This window comes from Bos taurus, chromosome 2 (assembly GCF_002263795.3).
Source record: "Bos taurus isolate L1 Dominette 01449 registration number 42190680 breed Hereford chromosome 2, ARS-UCD2.0, whole genome shotgun sequence".
Taxonomy (NCBI): Eukaryota; Metazoa; Chordata; class Mammalia; order Artiodactyla; family Bovidae; genus Bos; species Bos taurus.
The window spans coordinates 121,821,206-121,846,891 of NC_037329.1; the positions used below are offsets into that span (position 1 = coordinate 121,821,206).

Consider the following 25,686-nt stretch of genomic DNA (forward strand, 5'->3'; position numbering starts at 1 on the left):
TTTTTCCAGTGGTCTCACAGTGGTTTCCTCACATGTATGGATGTGAGAGTTGGACTATAAAGAAAGGTGAGCACCAAAGAATTGATGCTTTTGAACTGTGGTGTTGGAGAAGACACTTGAGAGTCCCTTGGCCTGCAAGGAGATCCAACCAGTCCGTTTTAAAGGAGATCAGCCTTGGGTGTTCTTTGGAAGGAATGATGCTAAAGCTGAAACTCCAGTACTTTGGCCACCTCATGCGAAGAGTTGACCCATTGGAAAAGACTGACGCTGGGAGGGATTGGGGGCAGGAGGAAAAGGGGATGACAGAGGATGAGATGGCTGGATGGCATCACTGACTTGATGGACATGAGTTTGAGTGAACTCTGGGAGTTGGTGATGGACAGGGAGGCCTGGCATGCTGCAATTCATGGGGTCGCAAAGAGATACGACTGAGCAACTGAACTGAACTGAAGGTCATTCTGAATCAGTCTTGAGTTGGTAATATCTTTGGGTAATGAGGAGCCTTTGAAGGTTGGTAAACATAGCAATTACATAGATCTGTGCTCAAAAAGCTTATTCAAGAAGTCTTTATATTAGGGTTTCCCTAGTAGCTCAGAGGTAAAGAATCCACCTGCCAATGATGGAAACAAGGGTTTGATCCCTAGTCTGGGAAGATCCCACGTACTGTGGAGCAACTAAGCTTGTGTGCCAAAACTCTTGAGCCTATGCTCTGGAGCCAAAGAGCAACTACTGAGCCCATGTGCCACAACTGAAGCCTGTGCACCCTAGATCCCATGCTCCGCAACGAGAAGGCACCAAAATGAGAAGCCTGTGCACAGCATCTAGACACTAAACCCCACTCACTGCAACTAGAGAAACACCCACACAGCATCAAAGACCCAGCACAGCCATAAAATTATATTAAAAAGTCCTTAAAGTAGAGGCCATACCTCTTATGAAACTCAGTTGCTGCAATACTATGTGTGCAATAAATAACAGCTGAATGAATGACAATGTTTTGGAGAGAGTAGAAGCTGAGAGACCATTTATGGGTGGTAGGCTTTCTGCTTCATTGACTACTAAAGCCTTTGACTGGATCACAACAAACCCGAAAATTCTTAAGAGGTGGGAATATCAGGCCACCTTACCTGCCTGCTGAGAAACCTGTGTGTAGGTCAAGAAGCAACAGTTAGAACCGGACATGGAACAATGGACTGGTTCAAAATTGGAAAAGGAGTATGGCAAGGCTGTACGTTGTCACCCTACTTATTTAACTTACATGCAGAGTACATCATGAGAAATGCTGGGCTGGATGAAACACAAGCTGGAATCAAGATTGCCAGGAGAAATGCCAATAACCTCAGATACACAGATGACACCACCCTTATGGCAGAAAGCGAAGAGGAACTAAAGAGCCTCTTGAAAGTGAGAGAGGAGAGTGGAAAAGCCGGCTTAAAACTCAACATTCAGAAAGATAAGATCATGGCATCCAGCCCCATCACTTCATGGCAAATAGATGGGGAAACGATGGAAATAGTGACAGACTATTTTCTTAGTCTCTGAGATCACTGCAGATGGTGACTTCAGGCATGAAATTAAAAGATGCTCCTTGGAAGAAAAGCTATGATAAACCTAGACAGCATATTAAAAAGCAGAGATATTACTTTGCTGACAAAAGTCCATCTAGTCAAAGCTATGATTTTCCCAGTAGTTGTGTATGGATGTGAGAGTTGGACCGTAAAGAAAGCTGAGCACTGAAGAATTGATGCTTTTGAATTGTGTTGGGGGAGACTCTTGAGAGTCCCTTGGACTGCAAGGAGATCCAACCAGTCCATCCTAAAGGAAGTCAATCCTAAAAGTTGATTGGAACGACTGGTGTTGAAACTAAGGCTCCAATACTTTGGCTACCTGATGCAAAGAGCTGACTCGTTGGAAGGAACCCTGATCCTGGGAAAGATTGAAGGCAGGAGGAGAAGGGGATGACAGAGGACGAGATTGTTGGATGGTATTACTGACTCAATGGAGATGAGTTTGCGCAAACTCCAGGAAATGGTGAATGACAAGGGAATCCTGACATGCTGCAATCTATGGGGTCGCAAAGAGTAGGACACGACAGTGACTGAACAACAACAAGGTTGATGATGGCTTATAGTAGTCCAGGAGATGTGTTTTTAGTGTTGGGGCCTCTGTCTCCTCTGCTGCTTTGGGCTTGAGGCAGTCAGGAAGACAGAAACAAGAGGATGACACTAGCCAGTATCTGCTGAGTATAACTGGCTTCAGAATTTCATAAGCATTATCATTTAACCTTCTTAGGCTTCCACTCTTGCTAACTGCTTGATTGTACTGCTATAGTAGAATGGGATGTTTATGATCGCATTGCTCTGGGTTTTCTTACTCAGTGAATCCCTATTAATTGAGCTGCATCTTTATATTAAGTGTGGGGAGTGAGGCAGAGAGGAGTGCAAGTGTCTGTGTGAACAGCAGTTCTCTCTAGTCAGTGGATTTAACTTGTGCAAATTGTGTGTAATGGGCCCTACCAGCAACAAACCAGGACATTTGAGCAGAGTGGTTTATAATTTATAATTGGCTTTCTATTACTGTTGGCTGATTCTCCTGCACAGAGAGTATTACTCCAGGATTGGTATTTGATTTAAGAAATTTTCAAATTGATTTTATCTTCAGTGCATTAATGCGTGGCCTAAATTCTTGCAGAAGCATTAGATAACCAGCCTGGACATGCTTTAGCAATCGTAACTGGATCTGAGCTGGCCATGCTACAGCTTTTATTCAGCATAGATAAATCACTTTTCTGAAAATACTTCTCTACCTAAGCCCTGTGACATTTTTTTTTTTAGGACACTGCAAGTTTAGGCCCCTTGAAATTGGAATATATTACCCAAATCATGCTAAGACACACAAACAGAAATTTGTTAACACAAGTAGATTTAATCTCTATCTTCCTGTTGGAACAGAATACATAAATATACAAGGAATGATGTGGAAATCAGCCCAATTTTCAAGGGTGTGCAATTGCAATGCCTTTTGAAATCCGGAAATATGAAATGTGATTCCAGTAATGAAAATGCTATAAATGTAACTGAGTACATGAAAACCTGGAGGATGTTCCGCGATTTCATGAGGATCAGCATAGGTAAATGTTTTTAGTGAAACATTTTTTTTTCACCTGTGAAGTGCAGAATAGATCACAGCTGCACAAAAATACCAATTAATCATCTTCTAATGCTTTTATGTAAATGATTATATTTGACTTTCGCTTAGAGTTGCCATTAACACCTGGAACCCTAAGATTGATAACAGGTAAAATTTTAATGAATACATAAATTAGAGATTTGAATCATGTTTAGATTAATTTATAACACCTTTATTCATCACAAGTCCTCTTGAAATCTAAAAATCAAAAGATGAGACAGAAAATAGAGAAGAAGAGATAGCCTTTGAGCTTATCAATTTTTTAGAGGTGGGAAAGGATGACTAGGAAATGCTAAACCCTCACGTGTTTTTTCTGCCTTTTGCAATAATTTGCCCAGATGCTAGGCCTGTGTGTCCTGTGGAGGACTTATTTTCTCATGCCCTGAGACAACACTGATCTTTTTTTCTTTCCTTTTTTTTTAATGAAGATTTTTCTTCTTATGCACACTCCTTGCTTTAGAAAAAAAAATTTTTAGTCAAAATCGGCTTACTGTAGAAACTTTGGGAAATACAGAGGATGTGGAATTAAAAAAAAAAATCCTAATTGTCCTGCCATCCAGGGACAACCTTTATTATGGGTATTTCTTTCATTTTACCTCCTTACCTCCATGTATTAATATGTGTATTTATGTAATTATGTGTCTTCCATTTTTAGTTATATAGCCAAAGTAGTATTTACAATTTATTGAAAGTTTACCGTCTGCCCGGCACTGCACTCAGTGTTTGAAATGTGTTATGTTTTGAATGGTAGATCACTTTACTTTCATTCTACAGAGGAGGACATGGAAGCTCAGAAAGGGTCCGTACCTTGCCCAGTATCACACTTGAAATGTCTCACTCGGAAACCCTGATCATATCTCTGTGGTACACTCCCCTTGCTTTCAATAAGTGAAGCTGTTATTAACTGAAACCAAGTTGCCCCCTGAGGACAACTGTTTTCTCTGCAACCTCAAAAAACAGAAGTTACTCATTCTCCCATGACCTGTGTACTACAAAGGTCACAGGGAGATGAGGGGTTGGCCACATCTAGATTATTGTTCTGCCCTTGGGCAATACCAGTTGAGACAGTCAACCACTGCCGCTCATTGCTGCTCTCCTCTGTCGCCCTCCCCATCACTCAGAGCAAGGAATTCCTTGGGCCTTGAAAGCCCACCCCTCATCATTCTCTCATCCTTGGCTGATTGAGTGCCTCTTCCAGCCCCTCAGCATCAGAGGCCTTTACTACCTTAAATCCATACCTCATTTCCTTGGTAATGAGACCACTCTGCTTCTGATGTAGTGAGGAGGTTGAACAATATCTGGGCAAAAACAATTGTATGTATATGTGTATGTGTGTATATGTACCCACATATATATCTATGTATACACATGCACATATATGTTTACTGTACATTTTACTGATGAAAAGAATGCGTGATGGGTTTCTCTGGTGGCTCAGCTGGTAAAGAATCCACCTGCAGTGTGGGAGACCTGGGTTCAATCCCTAGGTTGGGAAGATCCCTTGGAGAAGGTAATGACTACCCCCTCCAGTATTCTGGCCTGGAGAATTCCATGGACTCTATGTGTGTGTGTGTGTATATATATATACATATGCACATATATGTTTACTGTACATTTTACTGATACAAAGGATGTATAACATACAGTTTTTTTAGAAAGTTAGATTTGTTCTATCAGGTTCAGAGTATGTTGGGAATTATAGAATCCCTCTTGTACACTGAATGTCTTGTGATCGTTTGTTGTGCTTTATTCTGAAAGCCTAGATGGCATATTAAAAAGCAGAGACATTACTTCGCCAACAAAGGCCCATCTAGTCAAGGCTGTGGTTTTTCCATTAGTCACATATGCATGTGAGAGTTGGACTATAAAGAAAGCTGAGCACCAAAGAATTGATGCTTTTGAACTGTGGTGTTGGAGAAGACTCTTGAGAGTCCCTTGGACTGTAAGGAGATTCAACCAGTCCATCTTAAAGGAGATCAGTCCTGAGTGTTCATTGGAAGGACTGATGTTGAAGCTGAAACTCCCAATATTTTGGCCACCTAATGCGAAGAGCTGACTCATCGGAAAAGACCCTGATGCTGGGAAAGATTGAAGGTGGGAGGAAAAGGGGATGACAGAGGATGAGATGGTTGGATGGCATAACCGACTCAATGGAGATGAGTTTGGGTAAACAGGAGTTGATGATGGACAGGGAGGCCTGGCGTGCTGCAGTCCATGGGGTCGCAAAGAGTCGGACACAACTGAGTGACTGAACTGAACTGATTCTGAAATCATGTCTCAAACCGGAATGCTTTTGAGGACAGATACTTCTGTAGAGGTCCTTTGACCTGAATAGTTCAGGGTTTGAATTAAGTTTTATTTCAGTGTCTATTCTGAATCCTAGCCCGTATGAAACAATGTGACTTTGGTACTGGACTTTGCTGATGTGCTTGAGTGTGTGCTAGTTGTTTTTGTTTTTTTTTTTCTTTAAGTAATAGCCATATGGTGAATTTTCTACTTTGTTATGATTGCCTTTTATTGGTGGGCATGCAATAAGTGTTTCTTGGAAATGGCCAATTTTTATTAAGATGTTTCTGGAAGAAAATTAAAAGAAACATGCAATTTTAAAATAATAAATCTTTACTGTAAATTCCATACAGTCAATTAATTATCACAGAATGCTTTTGTTGATTTTTCCACAACTCTTATATCCTAGCCAACCTATGGTAACAAATGATACCATTTATGATCAGCATAAATGATCGTTGTTATTTTCCTTTTTGTTACAGACATGGAAGTAGAACAATGAAGACTTATGTTAGAACTTTACTCATTCATCAGTGACATGCTTTCTTTATGGAATTGGAAAATAGTTTCTGAACACTGGAGGACTACTTCCTCCATTTCTTTGGATGCTGCTTACAATGTAATGGCTACAGACAGGATGCACTTTAAAGTTTGATATCCATCACTAACATTTTTTCCATTAATTTCTTAAATGTACACAATCACAAAAACAAGCCCTGTCTGTAGCATTTTCCAATTTCCATGGTATAAATACTCCTGCCATGGCCCATCACAAGCTACCAGTAGACATAGATTTTTGAAAAGGTGCAGTGGCACACCATTTTAATATTTCCACCAAACAGATACCATAATAGTAAATAATAATAATAGTAAAAGAAAGTGAAGAGTCTTAAGAATGTATAAGCTTTGTTTTTATTATTTATGTTTTTATAACTAATTTTTAAAAATTTATTTTATTGAGGTATAGTTGATTTACAATGATGTGTTAATTTCTCATTGAGAGCAGACTGGTTTAGTTATACATGTGTATTCTTTCTCATATTATTTTCCATTATGATTTATCACAGGATATTGAATATAGTTCCCTATGCTATATGGAGAAGGCAATGGCATCCCACTCCAGTAATTTTGCCTAGAAAATCCCATGGACGGAGGAGCCTGGTAGGCTGCAGTCCATGAGGTCGCTAGAGTCGGAGTGACTTCACTTTCACTCTTCATTTTCATGCAATGGAGAAGGAAATGGCAACCCACTCCAGTGTTCTTGCCTGGAGAATCCCAGGGATGGGAAGCCTGGTGGGCTGCCGTCTATGGGGTCGCACAGAGTCGGACACGACTGAAGTGACGCAGCAGCAGCAGCAGTGCTATATAGTAGGACGGTGTTATTAATAACTTAATTTTTAATAATGGCTGTATTTAACAACCAGCTTGCAAAATTCCTAAAGTCTAATGATCACTTGGCGTGAGTGACTTCCACACAGCACTGGGTATGCTTGCCTCTGCGCCTATTTGCTGTCCCAGTCATCATCCATCTTTCCCACCTGCAGCATGTATGCTTACCCTTCGGTTCCTTTTCTGTTCACTCCTCAACCCACCACAACCTGACTTTTGTCCTTTCCATGACAGACCCTATGCTAGTAAGTTAAGACTCCTCTTCCCCCACTGGCTCACTGAATTCCAGTTTCCCCCAAAGCTCTGTCATAGGTAGTCAGCTTTTCTCTTCCTACACATTTTGCTTTGGTGATCTCACCCAAGCCCCTGACACGAAGCACACTCTTGGCTCCCAGATCTATAATTACAACCGACATCTTTCTCTGGAGCTCCAGATCCATGTGTCCAACAGACTACAGGACATCCCACTTACTCATCCCATTGAAGTTCAAACTCAGCATTTCAAGAAATATATTAATTGAGCTTTTAGATGCCACCCCTGAATCTGACTTTGCCCCTCTTTTTCCTGCCTCAGTAAATGGCGATGCCTTATTTACTAAGTCTTCCAAGCAAGGTATCTGGGCTTCATCCTTGATTTTTCTCTCTTCTTCATCACTTCCACCTTTCCCCCTGGTAATAAATCTAGATTTACTCAACAATTCATTCATTCATCCTTCCATTGAACTTTCAGTAAATATGTATTAGAATGGCTGAGTAGTATATTGGAGAAGGCAATGGCACCCCACTCCAGTACTCTTGCTTGGAAAATCCCATGGATGGAGGAGCCTGGTGGGCTGCAGTCCATGGGGTCATTAAGAGTCGGACATGACTGAGCGACTTCACTTTCACTTTTCACTTTCATGCATTGGAGAAGGAAATGGTAATCCACTCCAGTGTTCTTGCCTGGAGAATCCCAGGGACGGGGAGCCTGGTGGGCTGCCGTCTCGGGTCGCACAGAGTCGGACACGACTGAAGTGACTTAGCAGCAGCCACAGCATCAGCAGCATAGTATATCAAGTAAGAACACTAGAGCTTGGAGTCAGTCTGCCAAGCACGAAATTCTGGCTCTGCCATTTCCCTAGCTTTGTAGCCTTGAGAAACTTACTCAACTACTCTTGTGTTTCAGTTTTCTTTTTTTTTTTTTTTAATGATTTTATTTATGTATTTACTTTTGGCTGTACTGGGTCTTCGTTGTCTCCTGGGCTTTTCTCTAGTTGCAGAGAGCCAGGGGCTGCTCTTTAGCTGCAGTCTGTAGGCCTCTCATTGCAGTGCCTTGTTGCAGAGCGGGCTCTAGAGCACACGAGTTGCGTTATTTGTGGCACACGTGCTCAATAGTTGCGGCTCCCAGGCTCTAGAGCACAGGCTCAATAGTTGTGGTACACCGGCTTAGTTGCTCCACCTCATGTGGGATCTTCCTGGACCAGGGGTCAAACCCGGTGTCCTGCCTTGGCAGACAGATTCTTTACCACTGAACCACCAGAGAAGACCTCGTTTCAGTTTTCTTAAATATAAAGTGGAAATAATAATAGAATCTTTTTTCACAAGGAACTCAGAGGTTGAAATGATTGTGCTGAGTGAAGCACTTAAAACCCAACCTGTGATAGAGTAACCACTCTAGAAATGTTAGCTATTGCTGACTGGGGCCACAGTCCCTCTGAAATCTGTAGGAGAATCTTTCTTTGCCTTTTCCTAACTTCAGGTGGTTTTCTGCCAATCTCTCACACTCCTTGGCTTGCAGCTACCTCACTCCAATCTCTGCCTTTGTCATCACATGGAGTTTTCCCTGAGTGTCTCTGTCTTTACATGACTGTCTTCTAATAAATTAGGACACCAGTCGTATTGGATCCATCCTGCTATAGTATGACTTCATCTTAACGAATTACATCTGCACTGACCCTGCTTCCAAAGAAGGTCACATTCTGAAATGTTGGGGATTAGGACTTTAACATATCTATTTTGGGGGGACACAGTCTAATTCATGACAGGCAGGAAGTATGATATAGGGATCATATCTAATCCCTGACCTTATTAACTCTTCTCCCTAGAGCCACGTCTTAGTCCTTCTGTCTGGTAACTCTTCCTAACTAGACCCCAGTCTGGCCCCACCATCACCCATTCTCCATGTGGCTGTCAGAGTAATTTTTCCAAAACATAAAGTTCATCATGTTGCCTCCTTCTGAAGCCCTCTGAGGTTTCAGGTAAAGATTTAGCATGAAAGAACGATCTTGCTCCAGCTCCTTCCTGCTTCTCTACACTGAACCTTTGACAAAAGCACAGACCAAAAAACTCTTTGTAGTTCCCCAATTGTATCATTCTCTTTTGCAACTCTGGACATGCACCATTCCTCTGCTTTGCATATAATCACCCTCATAGTTCTTCATTTGTCTGGGGAAGATGTCCCCGACTCTCCCCAGCCCTCTTCTGAGCGCCTTCCGTAACCCTGTGCACACCCTGAACGTGCACACCCTGAACGTGCACACCCTGAACGTGGGTCTTACTGAATTCATTGTTTCTTGTGTTCTTTTTTTTTTTCAGGACAGAATGCCCCTTAAGGGCTGGGACTGTTTTTATATCCCCTATTATTATAGATTAGTGTCACTTTGAATTTTTCACCACTGTAAATAATACTGTGATGTTTATGTTTAAATAGTTTTCCCATTTAAAATTATTTCCTCAGGCACAACTCAACAGCAAAAAGACAAACAACCCAATTTTTAAAAAGGACAAGGACATTTTCCCGAAGAAGATATAAAGATTGTTGATAAGCACAAGATGTTCAACGTCATAGTCATTAGGAAAATGCAAATCCAAACTCTCACAATGAGATATGACTTTATACCCACTAGGATGGCCATAACAACAACAACAACAACAACAAAATAAGCATTAGCAGGATATGAAGATGAAGAAATTGGAACATCCCTGGGGGAATGTAAAAGTGGTAGTCACTAGAAAATTGTTTGGTGGTACTTCAAAAAGTTAATCTTAGAATTAGCATATGACCCTTTGGGACTTCCCTGGTGGTCTAGGTTAAGCCTCTGTGCTTCCACTTCAAGGGTCATGGGTTTGATCCCTTCTCAGGGAACTAAGATCCTGCCTAACATGTGGCATGACCAAAAAAAAAAAAGAAAAAAATCAGTTTTTAAGAATTACCATATGACCTAGCAATTCCAATCTTAGGTATATACCTGAAAGAATTGGAAATTGGTGTTCAAACAGAAACTTGTACACAAATGCCCATAGCAGCGCTATTCACAGTAACCAGAAGGTGGCAATGATCCAAATGTCCCTTAATGGGTGAATGGAAACGCAAAATGTAGTGCATCCATACAGAGAAATATTACTCAACCATAGAAAGGCATGAAATACTGATACATACTTCAGTGTAGGCGAACCTTTAAAAAAGTCATGTTTATAAGAGAAGCCAAACACAAAAAAGTTATAGTATACATATGAGTCCATTTATACACAATATATATACGATTCGTATGTCATATATTTATGATCGTATATATATAATCTTATAGATATGATTCCATTTATATAAAATATTCAGAATAGATAAATCCATAGAGAAATAAAGCAGATTGATGGTTGTCAGGGGAGGAGGAGAGAATGGGAATTAACCGTCTAATGAGGATGGATTTAATTTTTGGGTAATGAAAATGTTTTGGAATTAGATAGGGTGGTAGTTGCACAACATTGTGACTGTTCAAAATGTCACTGAATTGTACACTTTAAAATGTTTTATTTCATGTTATATGGATTTTACTAAAAAGTTAGAACAAAGAAGTAATACAGTACTGATACATGCTACAAAATGGATGAACCTTAGAGACAATATTCTTGTAAAAGAAGTCATACACAGAAGTCACTCTATTTATGTTAAATATCCAAATAGATAAATTCATAGATACAGAAAGCAGATTAATGGTTGTCAGAGGCTGGGGCAGAGGGGAATGGGGAGTGACTACTGAATGGTTATGAGGTTATGAGATTTCTTTTTGGTGTAATAAGCTGTTCCAGAACTAGATATCAGTGATGGTTGCACAACAATATTGTGAATGTACTAAATGCTACTGAATTACACACTTTAAAATGGTTAAAATGGTACATTTTATATTATGTGTATTCTACCACTTCCCTTAGAAGAAATGGAGTAACCCTCATAGTCAACAAAAGAGTCTGAAATGCAGTACTTGGGTGCTGTCTCAAAAATGACAGAACAATCTCTGTTCGTTTCCAAGGCAAATCATTCAATATCACAGTAATCCAAGTCTATGCCTCAACAACTAATGCCGAAGAAGCTGAAGTTGAATGGTTCTATGAAGACCTATAAGACCTTCTAGAACTAACACCAAAAAAAGATGTCCTTTTCATTGTAGGGGACTGGAATGCAAAAGTAGGAAGTCAAGAGATACCTGGAATAACAGGCATATTTGGCCTTGGAGTACAAAATGAAGCAGGGCAAAGGCTAACAGAGTTTTGCCAAGAGAATGCACTGGTCATAGCAAACACTCTAATTCAACAACACAAGAGAAGACTCTATACATGGACATCACCAGATGGTCAATACCAAAATCAGATTGATTATATTCTTTGCAGCCAAAGATGGAGAAGCTCTGTACAGTCAGCAAAAACAAGCTGTGGCTCAGATCATGAACTCTTTATTGCCAAATTCAGACTTAAATTGAGGAAAGTAGGGAAAACCACTAGACCATTCCGGTATGACTTAAATCAAATCCCTTATAATTATACAATGGAAGTGACAAGTAGATCCAAGGGATTTGATCTGATAGAGTGCCTAAAGAACAATGGACAGAGGTTCATGATATTGTACAGAAGGCAGTGATCAAGACCATCCCCAAGAAAAAGTAATGCAAATAGGTGAAATGGTTGTCTGAGGAGGCCTCACAAATTGCTGAGAAAAGAGAAGCTAAAGGCAAAGGAGAAAAGGGAAGATATACCCATTTGAATGCAAAGTTCCAAAGAATAGTAAGGAGAGATAAGAAAGCCTTCCTCAGCAATCAATGCAAAGAAATAGAGAAAAGCAATAGAATGGGAAAGACTAGAGATCTCTTCAAGAAAATTAGAGATACCACGGGAACATTTCATGGAAAGATGGGCACAATAACAGAAGCAGAAGCTATTAAGAAGAGGCGGCAAGAATACACAGAAAAACTATACAAAAAAGATCTTCATGACCCAGATAACCATGATGGTGTGCTCACTCATCTAGAGCCAGACATCCTGGAATGTGAAGTCAAGCGGGCCTTAGGAAGCATCACTACAAACAAAGCTAGTGGAGGTGATGGAATTCCAATTGAGCTATTTCAAATCCTAAAAGATGATGCGTAAAAGTGCTTACACTCAATATGCCAGCAAATTTGGAAAACTCATCAGTGGCCATAGGACTGGAAAAGGTCAGTTTTCATTCCAATCTCAAGAAGGGCAATGTCGAAGAATGTTCAAACTACCACACAATTGCACTCATCTCACATGCTAACAAAGTAATGCCCCAAATTCCCCAAGCCAGGCTTCAACAGTATGTGAACCGTGAACTTCCAGATGTTCAATCTGTTTTTAAAAAAGGCAGAGGAACCAGAGATCAAATTGCCAACATCAGTTGGATCATCAACAAAGCAAGAGAATTCCAGAAAAACATCTACTTCTCCTTCATTGACTAGGTCAAAGCCTTTGACTGTGTAGATCACAACAAACTGGAAAATTCTTAAAGAGATGGGAATACCAGACCACTTTACCTGCCTCCTGAGAAACCTGTATGCAGGTCAAGAAGGAACAGTTAGAACTGGACATGGAAGAGTAGACAGACTGGTTCCAAATAGGAAAAGGAGTTCGTCAAGGCTGTATATTGTCACCCTGCTTATTTAACTTCTATGCAGAGTACATCATGCGAAATGCTGGGCTGGATAAAGCACAAGCTGGAATCAAGATTGCTGAGAGAAATATCAGCAACCTCAGATAGGCAGATGACATCACCCTTTCAGTTAGCAGAAAGTGAAGAGGAACTGAACAGCCTCTTGAAGAAAGTGAAAGAGGAGAATGAAAAAGCTGGCTTAAAACTCAACATTCAAAAAACAAAGATCATGGCATTCGGTCCCATCACTTCCTGGCGAATAGATGGAGAAAAACTGGAAACAGTGAGAGACTTTATTTTTGGGGCTCCAAAATCACTGCAGATGGTGACTGCAGCCATGAAATTAAAAGACGCTTGCTCCTTGGAAGAAAAGCTATGACTAACCAGCTGCTGCTGCTGCTAAGTTGCTTCAGTCGTGTCTGACTCTGTGCGACCCCATAGACGGCAGCTTACCAGGCTCCCTCATCCCTGGGATTCTCCAGGCAGGAACACTGGAGTGGGTTGCCATTTCCTTCTCCTATACATGACGGTGAAAAGTGAAAGTGAAGTCACTCAGTTGTGTCCGACTCTTAGCAACCCCATGGACTTCAGCCCACCAGGTTCCTCCATCCCTGGGATTTTCCAGGAAAGAGTACTGGAGTGGAGTGCCATTGCCTTCTCCGATGAGCAACCTAGACAGCATATTAAAAAGCAGAGACATTATTTTGCCAAAAAAGGTCCATCTATGATGTGAGATTTGGACTATAAAGAAAGCTGAGTGCTGAAGAATTAATGCTTTTGAACTGTGGTGGAGTTCAACTGTGTGGAGAAGACTCTTGAGAATCCCCTGGACTGCAAGGAGATCCAACCAGTCCATCCTAAAGGAAATCAGTCCTGAATACTCATTGGAAGGACTGATGCTGAAGCTGAAACTCCAATATTTTGGCCACCTAATGTGAAGAACTGACTCATTGGAAAGGATCCTGATGCTGGGAAAGATTGAGGGCAGGAGGAGAAGGGGATGATAGAGGATGAGATGGTTGGATGGCATCACCAACTCCATGGACATGAGTTTGAGCAAGCTTCAGGAGTTGGTGAAGGACAGGGGAAGCCTGCCATACTGCAATCCATAGGGTCACAAAGAGCTGGACATGACTGAGCAACTGAATGACAACAAACCACCTTAGAAACCTATTTCCTTGGGAAAGATTTTCTAAATGAAGTCTGAGTCAAAGGATACGATATTTCGCTGAATTTCTGTTGAGAAGTAGCCACTCATTGCCCTCTCACCAGCAGTGTTTGAGAGGGTCTGTATTGTGTCCTCACTAGATGTTGTGATTGTTTTTTAATAGCTAAAAATGTCACTAATTTGACATTACACTCTTCCTCTTCAGGGAAGTTCCTCACGCTTCCAAGGATAAGGCTAAACTGAACAGGAAGAGTTGTTTAGGAACATAGCCAGAATAAATAGATTCTAGAACTGGGAGAGACCCAGGGCATCTAGACCACTGGATCTCATCCTCATCATCATTATTTAGTAACAGCCTTACTCAGTCACTCAGTCATGTCCAACTCTATGCAACCCCAGGGTTCGTAGCCCACAAGCCTCCTCAGTCCATGGGCTGATTTTTAAAGGCAAGAGTACTGGAGTAGGTTTCCATTCCCTTCTCCAGGGTATCTTCCTGACCTATGGGTTGAACCCACATCTCTTGAGGCTCCTGCATTGGCAGGCGGATTCCTTACCACTAGTGCCAGCTGGGAAGCCGCTAACAACCCTCCTAGCCTGAAATAAAATTTGTGGGCTATTTTAGGTAGCTTAAAGACTCTAGATTTTTAGGCTAAAAGTCTATGTGATGTAGTGCTAAAGTCTGTATGATGTAGAACTTCAGACCATGTGATTCTTGGAGTAAAAGTCCTGGGTTCAAATTCCTGCTCTGCTGCTTATTAGCTGTGTGAACTGGGGTACTGTTTTGTGCCACAGTTTTTCATCTATAAAATGGGGCCAATGATAGTATATACCTCATATGATTGCTTGAGAACTAAATTAGTATATTAGTATATATATTCATATATACATTGTAATCCTAATGGCGGAATTAGGATTACAATGTATATTAGGATTACAATGTATATTAGGATTGCAGTTTCCTACATGGAACAACAGACTGGTTCCAAATAGGAAAAAGAGTACATCAAGGCTGTATATTGTCACCCTGCTTATTTAACTTATATGCAGAGTACATCATGAGAAATGCTGGGCTGGAAGAAGCACAAGCTGGAATCAAGATTGCCAGGAGAAATATCAATAACCTCAGATATGCAGATGACACCACCCTTATGGCAGAAAGTGAAGAGGAACTAAAAAGCCTCTTGATGAAGGTGAAAGAGGAGAGTGAAAAAGTTGGCTTAAAACTCAACATTCAGAAAACGAAGATCATGGCATCTGGTCCCATCACTTCATGGGAAATAGGTGGGGAAACAGTGGAAACAGTGTTAGACTTTATTTTTGGGGGGCTCCAAAATCACTGCAGATGGTGACTGCAGCCATGAAATTAAAAGACGCTTACTCCTTGGAAGAAAAGTTATGACCAACCTAGATAGCATATTCAAAAGCAGAGACATTACTTTGCCAACAAAGGTCTGTCTAGTCAAGGCTATGGTTTTTCCAGTGGTCATGTATGGATGTGAGAGTTGGACTGTGAAGAAGGCTGAGTGCTGAAGAATTGATGCTTTTGAACTGTGGTGTTGGAGAAGACTCTTGAGGGTCCCTTGGACTGCAGGGAGAGCCAACCAGTCCATTCTGAAGGAGATCAGCCCTGGGATTTCTTTGGAAGGACTGATGCTAAAGCTGAAACTTCAGTACTTTGGCCACCTCATGTGAAGAGTTGACTCATTGGAAAAAACTCTGATGCTGGGAGGGATTGGGGGCAGGAGGAGAAGGGGACGACAGAGGATGAGATGGCTGGATGGCATCACTGACTCGATGGACGTGAGTCTGAGTGAACTCCGGGAGTTGGTGATGGACAGGGAGGCCTGGTGTGCTGCGATTCATGGGGTTGCAAAGAGTCAGACACGACTGAGCGACTGAACTGAACTGAACTGACCTGACCCATAAGAAAAAAGAAGGAATTTATAATAAAATATATTTTACATTTGTAAATACCCTAGAGACTGCAATAGATGTTTGTACCTACACGGAGAATCACCCTGAAAGCCATGGCTGTAAATGCAGTCTGAAGGCTGCAGCTGCTGCTACTGCTGTTACGTCATTTCAGTCGTCTATTTGTGGCCCCATGGACTGTAGCCTGCCAGGCTCCTCTGTTCATGGAATTCTCCAGGCAAGAATTCTGGAGTGGGTTGCCATTTCCTCCTCTAAGGTATCTCTCGGACCCAGGGATCGAACCCGGTCTCCTTCGGCTCCTATATTGCAGGGGGATTCTTTACTGCTGAGCCACCGGGGAAGCCCAAGTGGGTATGTGTTGCAATTCAAACACTATAAGCACTTGGACTGGTGACAGTTCTATCAAAAGCAATTCTCTAAATAGATCAAATTTGTTGATTTTCATTTGAGTTGACCTCCTGGGAAGTATTTTTAAAAACCATGCTTGTATGTAGAATGGATGTAGATTCTAGGCTCAGATAAACTTACAGGTTTTTCATCTTTATGTGCAGTGGGGCACTTGAAAGTGGATCACAGGAGGATTCTTTATTGTTGGGATATTTATATTTTCTAGATATCTAGAGTCCCTGGCCTCTTTCTCTAAAGGTCAGCATTCTGTAGTGGGTATTTCCTCACTGAGAACTACTGAAATTATTCCAACCATCGCATTTTCCAAACCAGGTACTGAGGCTTAGAAAAAGTTTCCTTTTTTTTTTTTTTGATACCTGAGCCTTAAGACATAAAGCTTAGAAAGTACTGACAGCTGAATGTTCTGCCTTTTGGGCCAAAGAACTGGAAGGGAATCAATCTGTGGGAAGGTTAGAGAGAGGCATATGAAGAGCCAGAGACGAGAAAGAGAGAGAGAGAGAGGAGAAAGAGTGTATTTGCAGCAGTGGCAGGTGGGCACCAGATGCTTTTGGGGTCCAGCTGCTAACCTGGTCTCTCTGCGTGGATGTGCCCATGTGTGTGTCCTGTTTATTAAAAATCAATTTTATTGAGGTATAATTCACGCGCAACAAAAATCATTGCTTTTAAGTATTTAGATTCAAAGAAATTTGATGAACTTTAATGCCGTAGACAGTCATGTAATTACCACTACAATCAAAATCAAGAATAGTTCCTTCAATCCTCAAAGCGTAACCTGTGGAACTTGAGTTCCACGTGATACTCCATGATTCTTTTTGTTTAAAAAAAGCTTTGTTGAGCTTACAGACAATAAAGCTGCATGTATTTAAAGTGTGTAACTGGATATTTTGACATATGTGTATACCCATGAAACCGTCACTCTAATCAAGATGGTGAACACCTCTATTACCCCCCAAATTTCTTCCACTTCTTTGTAATCCTTCCCTCCCATCCCTCTTTACCTCAACCAGAGAAACCACTGACCTGCTTTGTGTAACTATAGATTAGCCTGCATTGTCTAGGGATTTTTATAAACGAAATCATGCACTCCTTTTTTGGTCTGCCTCTTTTCATTCAGCATTTTATTATTATTATTTTTACATTTATCCATATTGTTTGTTGCAAGAATCAGTAGTTAATTGCTGAGTAGCATTTCACTGGGTGGATATGCCACTATTTGTTGGACATTTTGGGCTGTTTCTAGCTTGAGATTATTACAAATAAAGTTGCTATCAGCATTCATGTACAGGTCTTCATGGGAACATAATATTTCTTTTTCTCTTGGGAAAATACCTAGGAGTGGAGTGGTTGCATCCTATGCTATCCTTATGTTGTTATTTTTTTAAAAACTTTGACGTGTTTGCAAAACATCCATTCACAGCATTATTTTTGACGTGTTTGCAAAACATCCATTCACAGCATTATCTTATTTCTTTGGCTGCGTGGCTTGTAAGATCTTAGTTCCCCAACCAGGGATCAAACCTGGACCCCCAGCAGTGGAAGCACAGCGTCCTAACCACTGGACTGCCAGGGACTTCCCACCGTTCTGTTATTCTTTTTTAAATTAAAAAAAAATTTATTTATTTATTTTCATTTTGGCTCTGCTGGGATCTTCACTGTTGCTTGGGTTTTCCCTGCTTGTGGGTTTTCTCTTCTCTCTAGTGGCGGTGCACAGGCTTCTCTTGTCGTGGAGCCTGGGCTGTGGAGTGCAGGCTCGGTAGTTGTGGTTCACGGGCTTAGTTGCTCTGCGGCACGTGGCATCTTCCCAGACCAGGGATCGAACCCATGTCTTCTACATTGGCAGGTGGTTTCTTTACCACTGAGCCACCAGGGAAGCCCCACCTTGCGATATTCTTAAGAATCTATTTTCCTTTTTGGCTGAAACTGATCAATTTAGGATCAGTCAAGGCCCTCTGCAGGAGACGGACTCAGTTCCTCCTCTCTGAGTGTCTCCGAGCTGCCTCTGTCCTGTGTGAGCCACAGTGCACCTTGCCTTCCTGAGCACGTCTCAGTGGAGAAGCTGTGTCGGCTTACATAAGCACACTGACCTCTTGCCTCTTGCCAGAGTCTAAAATCATGAAATCTTTTGCAAGCATGCTTTCGCTGCCTCTGGACTGGAATGTTAATTGCCAGTGGAGTTGTCTGACTTAGCAGTCTGATCAAAATACGCCTGTGGATGGACAAGGTCAGTGATTGACTCTGTGGAAAGAGAGCCTTAGATGAAAAGACGGTTTGAGGAACAGGGAGCCATCGGGATGAGCTGAGAACGAGGCTCATGCATTCAGAGCAGCTTCAAGACAGTGGCAGCATGCTTTTACATTTGAGTTTATTTCTGAAAAAGGAATGCATTCAGATGGCTCAAAAATTCGAGAGCTTGGGTGGGTATACAGCATTGTGAAAGGCCTGTTTCTTACCCACATCCCCACTTCCTCTTCCCGGAGGCAAACCACAACTCCTCCCTCCCCAGGTCTTGTTTATCCTTCCAGAGATTTGCATATACTACATACACAAATACACATGTGTACATCTTGTGTGTGTGAAGCACTTTTACACAAGTGCTAACAGGCCAAGCACATTGTCATATGTTTTGATTTTTATTCACTTTACTTATCTTATTTAGAACTTGTACATAGTACGGTGAAAAGAGTCTGCTCATTCTTTTTTTTTTTTTTAACATTTACATAGAATTCTACTGTGCTGGATTTAACCTGTTGAGGCAGCACTTGACCACCAGTATTGGTATGACAACAGTTGACAGGGTGAATAATTTTAGTTTGCACAGTAAATCATGTCAAAGTTATAGGTGGATTCTCTAGGCCTGCTGGGCTGTGATGTCATCTCAGGGAAGGCAGACTAAGGGGAAGGTAACATTTCTGAGCACTTGATATGCCGAAGGGCTCATAAAGCAGTGATTCTTCTACTTTGGTGTCTTGGAGAATTACCAGGGGAGCTAATTAAAAGTGAGGCCAACCAGGCGCCCCCCTCCTTCACAGCCCCAGAAGTTCTGATTCATTGGAGCTGGCAGTGGAGGGGAGCACAGATTTTCATAAAGGTAGTCCTCAGACTCGGCTTTGAGGAAAGCCCGGCTCTGCAGAGGGAAAAGCAGAAGAAGTCACTGAGGAATTAATTAATTCAAATTCTTAAAATCATTTCATTCCTATATTTTTAAACCTGAGAAGAATTCATGAAGGAGAAAATAATGTTTTCAAACAGTCTGGAAGGCTCTGCAGTCTCCCCACCCCTGCCTCCCAGTTCTCTCTCCTTAGAGACAACAATTTCTTCCCTGGTGGCTCAGTGGTAGAGAATCTGCCTTCCAATGCAAGAGATGCGGGAGACACGGGTTCAATCCCTGGCTCGGGAAGATCCCCTGGAGGAGGAAATGAAAACCCACTCCAGTATTCTTGCCTGAAAAATTCCATGGACAGAGGAGGCTGACGGGCTAGAGTCCATGGCGGTCACAGAGAGCCTGACTGAGCAGTTGAGCATGCTGCAAAGTTCCTACAGCACTGCAGGGAGCACCTCTGTGACTGAGGAAGTAGGCCTGTTCCTCGTTAGAGGCAGCGAGAAGAGCACTTTTCTCACTGTTTGAGAAGGGCAACAAACTTGGATTTGGGAGTGCTGGGTCAAATGCCTTTAATATCAGTGACTCCCTGTAGGCCAGGAACTGAGCTCAGTATTTTCCATGCATTATTTTCCTTAAGGAGAAGACTCTTGAGAGTCCCTTGGACAGCAAGGAGATCCAACCAGTCAATCCTAAAAGAAATCAACCCTGAAGATTCATTGGAAGGACTGATGCTGAAGCTGAAGCTCTTATACTTTGGCCACTTAATTCGAAGAGCTGACTCACTGGAAAAGACCCTGATGCTGGGAAAGATTGAGGGCAGGAGGAGAAGGGAGCAACAGAGGATGAGATGGTTGGCTGGCATCACTGACTCACTGGGCATGAATCTGAGCAAACTCTGAGAGATAGTGAAGGACAGGGAAGCCTGGTGTGCTGCAGTTCACGGAGTCGCAGGGAGTTGGACATGACTGAGTGACTGAACAACAACAATAGTCTCAGTTGATCTTTCAATGAACCTTTTTACAGAGAGCAAAACCAGGCCGAGAGATTTAGTTATTACCTGGGGTGGGGGTGGTGTGGGGCTCACACAGCTAAAGGAATGAAACCAGCGTTTTAATTCGGGTTTAAAACCCTTGGTCTTAAACACTGTTTGGAGGACCAACCACTTAGTCACTGGGCATTTGGAGAAAAGCTCTTCACCACCTGCACTTCTCGGGCCTCCATCGCCCTTGGTGGAAACCACACATTGATTGTCTTTTACCCGCTTGGGAGCTTTGTGAGGACATGTCTGCATGTTGTTCTCCACCGTAGGTGGAGCACCTGCCCTCAGGATGGACAGCGGGCACCCAAAAAAGGGCTCCTCCGCTGGGGTTTAGGTAGAATCCAAGAAAGGTGAAATCCCATAAACGGCAGTTCCTCAGCCCGGTAATTTTTTTAGAATTGTTGTAATTTTAAAAAATGCATTTATGTATTTATTTATGGCTGTGCTGGGTCTTCGTTGCTGCATGGGCTTTCTCTAGTTGCGGCCAGTGGGGGCTACTCTCTAGCTGCGATGCATGGGCTTCTTATCCTGGGGGCTTCTCTTGGTGGGGCACATGGGCTCCAGAGTGTGTGGGCTTCAGTAGCTGCTGTTCATAGGTCTACTTGCCCCATGGCGCAGGAAACTCTCCTGGAACAGGGAGGAACCTCTGGCCCATGAGTTGGAGACGGACGCTCAACCACTGGACTATCAGTGAAGTCCCTAGAATTGTTTTAATTTTTAATAAATGTGTCCTAATTACAGATGGATGTATGCTCAATACAGTTCAGAAAATAATTTTTAAAAATCTAAATATCCATAATTGCATACCAGGAAAAAATCCTTGACCTTTCCCTCATCTTGTCTGCCCATTTTATATACACATATGTATACACATACACACATGTATATATCTGTACATATTATATGTTATAAATAACATCATATGGACTTTCTGGGTGGTGCTAGTGGTTAAGAACCTGCCTGCCAATGCAGAAGACATAAGAGATGTGGGTTTGATCCCTGGGTTGGGAAGATCTCCTGGAGGAGAGCATGAAAACCCGCTCCAATATTCTTGCCTAGAGAATCCCATGGACAGAGGAGCCTGGTGGGCTATGGTCCATAGGGTCTCACAGTCAGATATGACTGAAGCGGCTTAGCACACATGCATGCACATTACATCATATATATAAAACGTAGGCAGGCAAGGTCATTGTATATATGTATGTATAATAGTATATGATGTATATATATATAATATGTATCTACCTATCTACCTATATATCATTGACCATTGCTCTCCTATTTCCCCTGTTAAACAGGCTGAATAATCTCCACTTATAGGCTCCAAGGAGGTCCCTGGGGGATTTTTGCCAGCATAGTGTCAGACCCACACTGGCTTGGTTTTTCTACGTGAAAGGAAAAAGATGGCAGTATTTCAGGAAATTTGGGGGGCTAGGCCTGCCTTGAGCCTCCAGCCTTATCTATTACTCTGCGGTGCTGACTGCAGGGTCATCAGTGACCGCCGGGTCACAGCACGATCCTCAGGAGCCCTCACTCTGGAAGAGACACGGTGTTCCCAAGGGACCCACGTGTCTGCTCCCTGTGCTCTTTCTAATCTCACAGCAAACAAACATCTTGACCTCCTATTTCTCTACAGTTTCCCTTGATTTTGGTTACTGTGGGTCAGTCCTCTGGAGATAGAACACTTCTGGGGCACTCACAGACTTTAGCTTTTACTTTTGCAGAGTGGACCCAGCCTGAACAATTGCCAGCTTCCCTGACAGATTTACTGTCTTCTCTCTGAGGCCCAGGAGCATCCACAGCTGTAGGGCTGCTGTAGATTACATTTCTGTTTAAATTATTCACTGTCCATCCTGGAGGAGGGTTATACTACGTCTTTATTCTGTTGAGTTCAGGAGTGGCCGTAAGATTTGATTTGGTCAATAAAACGTTGGTGCCAATGGCCATGTCACTTGTAAACAGATGTTTTCCACCAGCTTGTGGTCTGCTGTCTTTTTCTTTCTTTCTACCATGAGTCCAGCAATGTCCCTGAGAGGGTCTGCCCCTTCAGCCTGGTCTGACAATGACACGGAGTAAGCACAAGCTGACCTAAGATGACATTTGACATGAGTGAGAAGTCCTTATTTGTCAGAGAAAAAAGAAACTGTCCCTGACATCTTGAGGTCATTTGTTTACTATAGCATAATCAAGTCCATCCTGCATCTCTGTTATACTGGCCTCAGGCATGTTACTCAATCTCTTTGAACTTGACCATCCCCATCTGTAAAATGGGGAAAATTGTGCTTACTTCATTTACAGGGTTTTTTGAGGCTTTTATAAGCAATGGGTTGAAAGCACCTGGCCTAGATCCTAGAACTCAGTAACTGCTTATTAAATGCTAGGTGAATCTCAACCTAATAAGCAACTGGAGAGAGACCAGACACAGACTGATATTTGGTGGCCTTCCCTTAAAAAGCCAGATAAGACACTGATTTCACGGTAGCACTATTCACAAAGCTAAAAGACAGGACAAGCCAAATATCCATAAATGGATGAATAAGTAAACAAAATGTGATGTAGACATACAATGTCATATTTATTATTCAGCCTAAAAAAGAAGGAAATTCTGACACAGGCTGCAGTGTGTATGAACCTTGAAGACATTATGCTAAATGAAATAAACCAGACACAAAAGACCAAATAATGTAGAAGTCTCCTTATGTGACTGCTAGAGTAGTCAATTTATAGAGGCAGAAATTAAAGTGGAGGTTACCCGGGGTTTTGGAAGGAGGGGGTTGGGGAAATTTAATGTGTGTAGAGTTTGAGTTTGTGAAGGTGAAAAAGTTCTGGACATGGAAGGTGGTGATGATTGCTCAACAATGTGAATGCACTTAATACCACTGAGTGAATGAGTGAGTGAAAGTCACTCAATTGTGTCCAACTCTTTGCGACCCCATGGACTATACAGTCCATGGAATTCTCCAGGCCAGAATACTAGAGTGGGTAGCCTTTCCTTTCTCCAGGGGATCTTCCCAACACAGGGATCAAACACAGGTCTCCTGCATTGCAGGAGGATTCTTTACCAGCCAAGCCACAAGGGAAGCCCTAGTACCACCAAACTATACACTTTAAATGGTTAAAATGGTACATTTTATATTATGTGTGTTTTATCACAATTTTATTTATTTTTTTAAATTGAATCATTTGTCATTGTATTATTGAGTTGTAGAGTTCTTTATATGAATATGATATCATATATACCCTTATCAGATGTATAATTTGCAGTTACCTTCTCCCATTTTGTGTTCCCTGGTGGCTCAGAGGATAAAGCATCTGCCTGCCATGCAGGAGACCCGGGTTCAATCCCTGGGTTGGGAAGATCCCCTGGAGAAGGAAATGGCAACCCACTCCAATATTCTTGCCTGGAGAATCCCATGGACAGAGGAGCCTGGAGGGCTACAGTCCACGGGGTCACAAAGAGTCAGACACGACTGAATGAGTTCACTCACTCTCCTATTCTGTGTATCATCTTTTCCACCTGAACTCTTGTTTAATCAATATTTTTTTAAAATTTTAATCAGTATTTTTTAATTGAAGTATAATGTTCTTGCCTGGAAAATCCCATGGACAGAGGAACCTGGCAGGCTACAGTCCATAGCGTCGCAGAGTCAGACGCAATGGAGACTGAGCACCAACCTATAGTTGACTTACAATGTTGTGTTAATTTCTGCTGTACCGCAAAATGATTCAGTTATACAAATCTATATTCTCTGTTAAATATTCTTTTCCATTATGGTTTATCAGGATATTGAATATAGTCCCTGGTGCTATAGAGGAGGACCTTGTTGGTTTATCCATTCTATATGTAAGAGTTTGCATCTGCTAGCTTCAACCTCTTACTCCATCCTTCCCCCAACTCCCTCCCACTTGGCAACCACCAGTCTTCTCTATGTCTGTAATTCTGTTTATATTTCATAGATAGTTCATTTGTATATTTTATTTTCATTTATTTTAAAATTAGAGTATAATTGCTTTACAATACTGTATTAGTTTGTGCTGTACAACAGTGTGAATCAGCTATATGTATTGTGTTGTATTTTAGATTTCCCATTTAAGTATTTTATCACAATTCTGTAAAGCTGGATAAAGCTTCTTTTTTCTTAAAAACAAAAACAAAAACCCTCATTCCTTTTTTTTAGTCTGCTTTGTTGGGCAGACCTCATTTGGAGTCTTCTCTTGCTCTGGGCCACAAAATTTTATCTTTTCCTTTATTATTATTTTTATTACACACATCACACATGGTCATCATTAAAAAAATTAAAATGCAGATAAGCAGAAAGAAAAGAAATTTACTCATGTACTCACCCTGCAAGGATAACCACTGTTAACGGTTTGGTGTATCTCATTCCAAACAGTTCTCTAAACACTTACACATATAATTACACATGCATCTATATGCATTTATACAAACTTACATTCAAACATAAAATCAGGTCATATTATATACACTGACATAAAAACCTGCTTTTTAAAATACAAAATAATAAATACACGAACAATTTTCCACATTAACAAGTATAGATATGCATTATAATTTTATTTTTACTATTAACTTTTTGCATTGAATTTTATTTATTTTTAAATTTAATTTTTATTAAAAAAATCATTTATTTTGGCTGCAGCGGGTCTTCATTGCTTCACAGGGGCTTTCTATAGTTGCAGGGAGTGGAGGCTAGACTCTGGTTTCAGTCTGCAGGCTTCTCTTTGGGGTGGCCTATCTTGTTGCAGATCACGGGCTCTAAGGCACGTGGGCTTCCGTAGTCGTGGCCGGTGGACTCAGTAGTTGTGGCTCACTCTGCATAGGCTTAGTTGCTCTGTGGCATGTGGTATCTTTCCCTACCAGGGATAGAACTGCTGTCTCCTGCGTTGGCAGGTGGATTCTTTACCACTGAGCCACCAGGGAAGCCATGGATGTAACATCTTTATTTAACCAATTCCCCATTGATCGACATTAAGTTGTTCCCATTTGTTTTTGTTATTATAAGCAAGCCTGTGGCAAATGTAATAATAATGGTATAACTTATTATTTTCTACACCAGATTCTATGCTAAACTCTTTACAAGTTATTATTTAATCTTCACAAGAATCCTAGAAAGTAATACAGTTATAATCTCTGTTTTATACGTGAGGAAACTGCAATTCACAAAGGTTAAATCACTTGTCTATATCATCCAGCAAGTGACTTTCAACACTGAATGGAGCTCTGCCTGATATATTAC

General features: G+C 41.5%; 1 non-coding gene across 1 annotated transcript; it reads left to right on the forward strand.

Annotated features, from left to right (window-relative positions):
* The first annotated feature begins 23,713 nt into the window (after window positions 1–23,713).
* Window positions 23,714–23,785, forward strand: TRNAG-GCC (transfer RNA glycine (anticodon GCC)). Its single transcript has one exon. It is a non-coding gene; the product is annotated as a tRNA-Gly (tRNA).
* Window positions 23,786–25,686: the final 1,901 nt, after the last annotated feature.